The following is an 8157-nucleotide window of genomic DNA, read 5'->3' as shown; positions in this document are numbered from 1 at the left end:
TTGCCTTAAGGGATTATCTTTTGTAATCGTTAGCAATTTAGGACCATTGAGAGCACTGTGTCATTTTGCAGATGCAGACCATATAGATCTCTTCCTATAACTCAATTTGAGACCCAACTAACTCCTCATGTGCATCTCTAGCTCAAGAGCAAGTTATAGATGGAGCAATTGAACATGGTATATATCCAGCTGCATATCAAAATCTGGAAAATATGCTCTTTTAAACATTTTGTCTTCCATTAGAGATGATTAAAACAATCATTTTAATATTATTAAAAGTTTCGCTGAGGAGACTTTGTACAAATCTAACTCCTGTTCAGTGACTCTTCATTGACTCCACCAACAACCAAATTGCATAGGCTTCCATGGCCTATCCTAGCTAGGTTGAGATTGTGATAGACCATGTACACATTAGCTCAACTCTCTAAGAGAGAGAAAGAAGGTAGCATGTGCCAAACAAGTTGAAACATCCCCACGAAATTGACTACCATTGCCCTTCAGATTCCAATAAGATATTCCAAGATGCTGAATGTAAGAGCCTTGGAAATAAGAGTTCTGCATGCCTCATTCCAACTAAGTGACCTGTTTTTAGCCCAGCCATCACAGCCATCACTGAGGGGAGAAATCATTGTGGAAGAGAAGCTTTTCCTCATCATCACAAGCAATAAGTGTTGACCACCTGCCTTAGATAGCGAAATGGGTGTGAGATCCCTTGGAGTGGTAGATTCTTCTAAACCACAAGTCCTGTTTCCAGTGGAGAAAGGATCAGTCATTCCCACCAATGGCTATTTGTTTTATTTTTATTATAGTTATTATTATTTAGGCAATTGGAGTTAAGTGACTTGCCCAGGGTCACACAGTTAGTGTTGAGTGTTTGGTCTGAGGCCATATTTGAGCTCAGGTCCTCCTGACTTCGGGGCCAGTACTCTATCCACTGCACCACCTAGTTGCCCCACCAATGGCTATTTAAAGGCAGGAAAGCCTAGCTGAACCAGCAAAGCTCCCTGAGGAACAGACAGCAAGTCAAACAATCGCTGCCACTTTATTTATTATCTCCCCCTTAAAACTTGATAGAGTATCATAAATCCAAGAATCTTGGGAACAGCATTGCTTCCAGCATAGTGACCTTATCACTCATCCTGATGGAGACAGAGGCTGACAGTTGCTCCTTCAACTTTTACAATCACATCTACTGATAATCCAGAAAGAAAAATTCCTGGGACCAAAGTCCTTGGCATTGTCAGCTAGTTAATGTCAGAACCTTAAGTAAGACTCTCTTTCTGTCTCTGTCTCTCTGCCTCTGTTTCTGTCTTTTTCTCAGTGTCTCTGTCTGTCTGTCTGTCTGTCTGTCTGTCTCTCGCTCTGTATGGGACAGATCTTTAACCCTGTATTGTCCATTATTTATTTTTCTTTGCAAACTTTCTTTGATTGTTGTTTCTGTGGGTATTCGCTATGGAACTATTAATTGCTGGGAAACAAGTCAAGCCTTGGACATAAAGCTTGTTTCCTCCTTTTCCCATTAACAAACATCAGAATTTAGCTTGAACCTGAAAACCATATCCCATACCCTAATAATAAATTAGGGAGCAGATAGATATAATTCTACCCCAATACCCTCTTTCTCTCTGAGGAAAGTAGAGCAGCTAAGCTTTTGGGGCCAAACTCCTGCTTCCTCTCCTGGCAGAAAATAGTCTTCCTTAAGAAATAATAGGTGAAGAAGAAGCTCTAGGTATCCATCCTGCCTCCCTTCAAGCCACATAACAATCTTATGCTACATATGGGGGACAGCCCTTACCACATATAGTATCCTGTATCTAGATACTCTCTAAAAACTATATACACAACTACGTGTGTATTAATTTGAGAAAGGAGTATACATTAAGAACTAAGGGAATCAGAAAAGCCACTTCCTGGAGTTGATGATATATGATCTGAGTCTTAAAAAAGCTAGGGATTATAGGAGGCAGAGGTGACAAGAAAATGTGTTACAGGAATGGGGAGGTAGCTTACATAAAAGGAGAGAAGAGAGATAAAATTTCTAATTTGAGGGAAAGCAAGTACTTCACTTTTGCCAGAACTTATTATGTGTGAAGGAGAGTAATATACACTCATTCTATAAAGTTAAAAAAAAAAGTCATATTAAGATCATCTATAAATAAGCAGTTGAGTTGTTTTCATTTTCCTAAAGACAAAAGAGAGTCACTCAAAATTCTTGAGGAAGGCTGGGGGGAAGTTACGTGGTCATTAGGAGATAGTTGAGGCTTATGCTAAGGTTGTAAAACTAGGTGAGTAGAAGGCTGTGTTGTAGGAGCAGATAAAGACATGGACAATAGAGAAGTATTCTGTCTTCTGAGGAAAGGTACACAAAATATAAGTCTCCCAGGAATTGTCAAATCCTACAATTATCTTACATTTCAATTAATTTACATGGGGAAAATAAAACTTAGAATATAGAATAAGCTTTATGAAGCCTTGGGACAGAAAATAAAGATAAATAGGTCAGAAGTTTATCAGTGCTACTAATTAAGGTACAAGCTTCAGTTAATAAAGTTAGATTTGTGAATTAAGAAGATTACGTAAAACAATGGATTTTTTTGTTTCTAGAAAACACTTTAAAATGTAAGAATGATAGGTCCTTGTAAAAGAATATAATATAGACAGTATTTTGTGATAGCTGTTCTGTGCTATTTTTGTTCCTTGTTGGCATATTTAATAAGTGCAGAAGACTTGCCAATAAGAATTGAGAACAATGACATTGTCTTCAACACCTGGATTTTGCTCTGAGTTCTAGATTTATTTGTTAACCAATCACATAGCAACTTAGAGCAGAGGCGGGTCTTGGCACCTTAGCCTCCACACAAATCTTATTATATACATCACATAAATCTTCTTTTTGACAATGTCCTAAGTTGACTTTAATGAACAAGGTAATAATCAAGGCTGTAACAGGAGTTAAAAGTAATTATCTAACTATTACTCAGGTAGTTGTTTTGGAACCAGTGATGTTGTATCAGAATTAGAGACAGTCAATCAAAGAGAATAGAGTTGTTTTATACTTAGCAGCATTCTACTTTTTTTTTTGACTGCAGTCTGCCTGAATGACAAAGTTTTAGCTATGTGTTTGAAGAACTATAGGCCTCAATTTCAAGGAGGCTTTCTAGCCCTTTTAGTCCAGGAGAAGGTAGTAGAGAATAAAGAGGCTAGATAGCTGAAGGCCAACAGACAGTAATGGAGAGCTCAGTGACCAGAAAACTAACAAAAATGCTCAGCAAATAAAGCAACAAAGCAGTGACATACAGAAGAAAACAGAAATGTGGCGCCTAGCACAGAAGTATAATGCTCAGTAGTGATGATACATCCAGTTAAATAAAGTTGTTGTATTCTATTAAACTTTCCCCTTAACAACAATAACTAAGGGAATGCAGAATAATGAGCGACAATTGAGGGAGATTAAAAAAAATAAGTAGGGTCATTTTCTAGAACACTACAGTATTTAGTTGACATGGATCCTTAGGATACAATCCTAGCAAGTGGTAAGGACTTACCATAATGGACATTCAAATCATGGTTCTATTAGCTAGGGTGATTGTTAATAGTGAAATAAAGATGGTCAAAGAAAGGAATCTTCTTATTAGGGGTAAATTTTTCATCTTATTAAAAAATGTTTTGTTTTGTTTTTAACTGAAACAATATGGCTATACTATATGGACCTCTGTAGATGTACTTGGGTATGAGAGGAGGGAAAAATGGAACAATAAAATCTTAACACTTTCTTTAAAAAAATACCTTATATAATAAACATAATTTTGCAAGTTTGCTCTAAAAAGTTTTTTTAAAGAATTATCATAGTTTTTCAAATATACATGAAATTTATTAAAATAAGATGTCCTACTTTTACTACTGATATGAATATGCAAAAGATACAAATACAGCAAAAGATAGAAAATGCACCTATCGATTTTGTTGGGAATATCAGATTAGCACATTAATAAAATAAGTTCATGTTTACATTTCTATTGTCAAATTTAATATGTATGTTTGGTCAATGTATGAGATAGTAAAATGAGAAATGATTATTCTTCATGATGTAAAGGTGATTTTGAAAATTATTCTTTTTGACCTTTAGTCAAATATATTGAAAACATTGCATATTAATTCATAGCTAATTGCATAATTCTACTAATTCATCATAATCATTGAAGTCAATGTTTCACTCCCTGTCCTATAATTAGATGAGAACTCTGATGCCATACTAAATGGAAGCTTTTCTATGCATATCTTTATTATTGACATAGAATAATTTCATTAGTTTATTCATTCATCTGAAAATACTTATGTCTTATGTGAAGAGGACTGTGTTAAGACATTGTAAAGATTTTTTTAAATTATGAATGTTTTGTTTGTCATTGGAAACCCTTCATAAACTAACTCCTTCATAAATTTCCAGTCTTCTTACACATTACTCCACAATATATGCTCTTCAATTCAATGACACTGGCCTCCTGCTTATTTCATAAATAAGATACTCCATCTCTGAGCTCAGGGAATTCTCTCTGGCTGCCTGGAATGCCTTCTCTACTCAGACTACTCACCTTCCTGTCTTCCTTTAAGTTATAACTAAAATCTTCTAACAGAAAACATTGCCTACCCCCTCTTAATTCTAGTGTCTTTCTTTGGTTAATTATTTCTTATTTATTTTGTATACAGTTTGCTTTGCATATATTTGTTTGAATGATATCATCTTCCCCAACCAAGACTGTAAACACCTTGACTATAAGGACTGTCTGCCTCTTTTTGTATCACCAGTACTTATCACAGTGCTTGGAACATAGTAGATGCTTAATAAATGTTTATTAATTGATTGATAAAAGAGATCACATGGTATTTCAGGAGATAAGATATGTACATGAATAACTACAATTGAAAATATAAGTTAATAAAATTATGTACAAAACAATAAGAATATTATGAGAAGGCAGAAATAATTTTTAACTGAGAAATTACTGAATCAGCACTCTTAAGCCAAGATGGCAGAGTAAAAGCAGGAACTCACCTGAAATCTTCCCCAAACCTCTCTAAATACCTTTAAATGATGACTTTAAAGAAATTCTAGGGCAGCAGAATCCACAAAAAGACAGGATGAAACAATTTTTCAACTTAAGACAAATTAGAAGGTAGGCAGGAAAGATCTGTTGCACCAGGGAGAGAGAGGACCACAGTCCAGCACAGCTCATGCCAATGCTGACTGGGTCTCAGCAAAACAGAACCAGGCCTCAGGCAAGTAAATCAGTGGCAGCATTGGCAGTTTCCAGACCTCTCATTCCAAAGATGGTAAGGAAATCAGACAATGAGTCAGAAGGAAATTTACATTTCCTTTGCTGGTACCTGGAGCAGGACTCTATTGCATTGCCTATTCTTGGGTCCGGGTCATAGTCCTGAGTCTTAGTCCCAGTTTAAGGAGGAGAACAGCAGAGGTTGTGGCCACAAGGTAACAAGGACCTTAATCAAAGTTCCAAGGTTGAAAAGAGTGCTTGTGGTCATTCACAAACCAGTCCACAATAAAGGAGACTAGTAAATACATCTCTCCCTAGATCATACCACCTTTTAAGAGCCAGACACTTACATGTCCCTACAATTACCTCTGAAAAAAACTGCACAAAAAACCTGAAGCTTGGGACATTACCCTCTTCATTTGGGAAGCAGAGACCCACTTTAGCATAGAGTTATAAGTAAAGAAATAGGCTGGAAAATGAGCAAACAATAGAAAAAATTCTGACTATAGCAAATGACTGTGGTGACAAGGAGGATCAAAACACATACTCCAAAGAAGAGAAGAAAGTCAAAATTCCTGCATCCAAAGCCTCAAAGAAAAATATGAATTGGTCTGAGGCCATAAAAGAGCTTAAAAAGGATCTTCAACATTGAATAAGAAAGGTAGAGGAAAAATTGGGAAGAGAAATGAGAGTGATGTGAGAAAATCATGAAAAGAGTCAACAGCTTTGTAAAGTAGACACAAAAAAATACTGAAGAAAAAACACGTTAAGAAACAGAATAGGCTAGAACACTCCTATGCCAATGGGCATATAAGACATGATTGTCTTTGGTCTTAGAGAAAGACAGCCAAACAATTATCCTTTTTTTCATAAACATGTTGTCTTTATTAATAAAATGATGAGATAATCTAGAAATTATGTCTCTTAACCATCACACCACAAAGGGATTTGAGCCTTACACCCTCATTAACAAAAACCCACCCTGTATGTCTTGGGCCCATGTGGAAAGTTCCCTACTAGGAAGAGTTCTTGTAAGGACCCTGATGGTGGTCTGACTCTCTCTTTTACCAGTAATTAAATTTTATCTGGATTCTGAAAAGTGAAGAGCAGCATGAAAGAAAAAAGGAAACATGGCCTCTTCCCCAGAGGTGTTTCAAGACCTCCAGAAGAGCTCATCTGCTTCATCTGCAGGGAATACTTCACAAACTCAATGCCCATTGAATGTGGTCACAATTTTTGCCATAGTTGCCTCATCAGCAGCTGGTGGGAAGCCTTGACCTTTTCTTCCTGTCCAGAGTGTAGGAGTATCTCCCACCTGAAGGATTTCAATGCCAATGTGAAACTTGGGAAACTGACAGCCATTACAAAAAAAAAAATGAGACCACATTTTGTAGTACCCTGAAGAACATGGTAAGTGTGAGGTATATCAGAAAGTTGAGAAGCTATTTTGTGAGGATGACCAGAGCCCACTCTGAGTGTTCTGTTCTCAATCCCAGCAACATAAGGCTCACAAACTCTGTTGCAAAGATGAGGTCATTAAGGGGCAACTAGGTGGTGCAGTGGATAGAGCACCAGCCCTGGATTCAGGAGGGCCTGAGTTCAAATCCAGTCTCAGACACATAACACTCCTAGCTGTGTGACTCTGGGCAAGTCACTTAACCCCAATTGCCTCACACAAAAAAATGAGGCTGCTGAGAACTTTCGGGGAAAACTCCAAGAAACTGTAACTAATTTGTGGAGGAAAACTGAGAATTTTGTTTGACAAGTGACCAAAGAGAAGATTTTGCATTGGTGGAGGAGGAAATAGAAATTCAAAAGAAGAATATTTTGTCTGAATTCCAGAAAATGAAACAATTCCTAAATGAGAAGAATGCATATCTATCATGTGTGCAACCATGGGGGATGAACAATCTAGAAGGCCTGAGTAAGAGAATTAGTGGATTGTCCCACCAGGATTAAGAATTAAGAAGGAGGATCCCAGAATCAGAGGAGGATAGTAAGAAACCCGATCTGGATTTGCTCCAGGATATGAAAGAAGTGTTAAACAGGAATGAATCTGTGCAGCAAAAGCAAATAGCAACCCTCCATATATGCATGGCTATCCCTCCTATCCCTGGAGTTGTGGAATGGATTTTCAATTTTAAAGTGAACATCACTCTGGATTGTAACACAGCTGATCCAGGTCTCATCATATCCGAGGATTTGAAGAGTATATGATACAGAGGTGGCTGGAAAGAAGCAACTGGCAATAGCTAGAGATTAATATATTTTGCACAAGTTATTGATACTCAGGCCTTCATTTCAGGGAGATATTATTGGTAGGTGGAGGTGCCAAATAATACTACCTGGTTTGTTTTCATCTGTAAAAAGTCAAAAGAATCTCAAGACTTTTTTGTGCTTAGGACTATACAAATTCACAATCCCTACTATCTTTATGCCACAGCCCAGCACAATCTTAGGTCCAAGTCCATATAAAATAACACCAGTTCAGTGTGTCCAACTTGAAAGTGGACATTTTTCCTTGACTATGAACATGGAGAGATATCATTTTATCATATGAAATATAGATGTCTAATTTATACTTTCCCTACCATTTCCTTTCTCAGGACCCCTCATTCCCTTCTTCTACCTTTCTAACAAAGTATTGACAAATGACTGCTCTCTCACAATCTGCTCATAATTGAGAAAAACAGGGAAAACACATTTATAGGCCAAATGAACTTCAGGCATTATATTACCCAAATTTCTGAATACTCTGTTACATGGAAACAATTGTAAATATTGACTTGCTACAGATAATAACTTTTCCTATTTCATCTTTGTATCTGTTTTCTCTTGACTCCAAAAGAAGATAAGCTATGTTACATCAGGGATTGTTTCATTT

At 36.8% G+C, this 8157-nt stretch overlaps 1 pseudogene; it reads left to right on the top strand.

Moving 5' to 3' along the window:
- Positions 1–6403: 6403 nt before the first annotated feature.
- Positions 6404–7953, top strand: LOC114048081 (annotated as a pseudogene).
- Positions 7954–8157: the final 204 nt, after the last annotated feature.

This window comes from Vombatus ursinus, unplaced genomic scaffold (assembly GCF_900497805.2).
Source record: "Vombatus ursinus unplaced genomic scaffold, bare-nosed wombat genome assembly UNPS02014791.1, whole genome shotgun sequence".
Taxonomy (NCBI): domain Eukaryota; kingdom Metazoa; phylum Chordata; class Mammalia; order Diprotodontia; family Vombatidae; genus Vombatus; species Vombatus ursinus.
Note: the sequence above shows the minus strand (reverse complement) of the source record. Positions and strands in the feature narration are given on the sequence as shown.